We start from the raw sequence: 2125 nt of genomic DNA, 5'->3' as shown, positions 1-2125 counted from the left end.
CAGATTCTTCACTGTCTGAGCCATCAGGAAAGCCTCAATATAAACATTCTTTTTTTTATTGGAATATAACTGCTTTATGATGTGATGTTAGTTTCCACTGTACGATGAAGTGAATCAGCTACATATATGCATATATCCCTTCCCTCTTGGAACTGCCTCCCACCCACCACCTCAGCTCCCCCCCACCCCCAGATCATCACAGAACTTTATAGCAGCTTCCCACTCAGTCTGTCATACAGAGTGAAGTAAGTTAGAAAAAGAAAAACAAATATCATATATTAATGCATATATGTGGAATCTAGAAAAATGGTACAGATGAATCTGTTTCCAAGGCAGGAATAGAGACACAGATGTAGAGAACGAACATGTGGACATAAAGAGGAGGGGAGAATCGGAGATTGGGACTGACATATTATACATTCTTTGTAAATATTCTTTCCCATTATGGTTTATCACAGGATGGGGAAGGTGGTTCCCAGTGCTGTACATTAGAACCTTGTTGCTTGTCCATTCTAAATGTACTAGTTTGCATCTACCAACCCCAAACTCCCAGTCCCTCCTTCCCTCCCTACTGCCTTGGCAACCACAAGTCTGTTCCCTCTGTGAGTCTGTTTCTGCTTCATAGATAAGTTTATTTATTTTATTTTATTATTTTTTTAAATTTTATTTTATTTTTAAACTTTACAATATTGTTTTGCCAAACATCGAAATGAATCTGCCACAGGTATACATGTGTTCCCCATCCTGAACCCTCCTCTCTCCTCCCTCCCCATACCATCCCTCTGGGTTGTCCCAGTGCACCAGCCCCAAGCATCCAGTACTGTGCATCGAACCTGGACTGGTGAGTCGTTCTATATATGATATTATACGTATTTCAATGCCATTCTCCCAAATCATCCCACCCTCTCCCTCTCCCACAGAGTCCAAAAGACTGTTCTATACATCAGTGTCTCTTTTGCTGGCTCATATACAGGGTTATTGTTACCATCTTTCTAAATTCCATATATATGCGTTAGTATACTGTATTGGTGTTTTTCTTTCTGGCTTACTTCACTCTGTATAATAGGCTCCAGTTTCATCCACCTCATTAGAACTGATTCAAATGTATTCTTTTTAATGTCTGAGTAATACTCCATTGTGTATATGTACCACAGCTTTCTTATCCATTCATCTGCTGATGGACATCTAGGTTGCTTCCATGTCCTGGCTATTATAAACAGTGCTGCAATGAACATTGGGGTACACGTGTCTCTTTCAATTCTGGTTTCCTCAGTGTGTATGCCCAGCAGTGGGATTGCTGGATCATAAGGCAGTTCTATTTCCAGTTTTTTAAGGAATCTCCACACTGTTCTCCATAGTGGCTGTACTAGTTTGCATTCCCACAAACTGTAAAAGGGTTCCCTTTTCTCCACACCCTCTCCAGCATTTATTGCTTGTAGACTTTTGGATCGCAGACATTCTGACTGGCGTGAAATGGTACCTCATAGTGGTTTTGATTTGCATTTCTCTGATAATGAGTGATGTTGAGCATCTTTTCATGTGTTTGTTAGCCATCTGTATGTCTTCTTTGGAGAAATGTCTATTTAGTTCTTTGGCCCATTTTTTGATTGGGTCATTTATTTTTCTGGAATTGTCCTGTAGGAGTTGCTTGTGTATTTTTGAGATTAGTTGTTTGTCAGTTGCTTCATTTGCTATTATTTTCTCCCATTCTGAAGGCTGTCTTTTCACCTTGCTTATAGTTTCCTTTGTTGTGCAGAAGCTTTTAAGTTTAATTAAGTCCCATTTGTTTATTTTTGCTTTTAACTCTCACTGTTTGCATATGACATGATCCTTTACATAGAAAACCCTAAAGACTCTACCAGAAAATTACTAGAACTAATCAATGATTATAGTAAAGTTGCAGGATATAAAATCAACACACAGTGCTTGCTTCGGCAGCACATACACTAAAATTGGAATGATACAGAGAAGATTAACATGGCCCCTGTGCAAGGATGACACGCAAATTCGTGAAGCGTTCCATATTTTTAAAATAAAATAAAATAAAAAGTCAATGCTCTACATAATGAAAACAGAAACTCCACCTTAAATACTTTAAACTACTAATAATGGGTACTACTGCCCC

The sequence above is a fragment of the Bison bison genome, unplaced genomic scaffold (assembly GCF_000754665.1).
Source record: "Bison bison bison isolate TAMUID 2011002044 unplaced genomic scaffold, Bison_UMD1.0 scf7180017864167, whole genome shotgun sequence".
Classification (NCBI taxonomy): domain Eukaryota; kingdom Metazoa; phylum Chordata; class Mammalia; order Artiodactyla; family Bovidae; genus Bison; species Bison bison.
Note: the sequence above shows the minus strand (reverse complement) of the source record.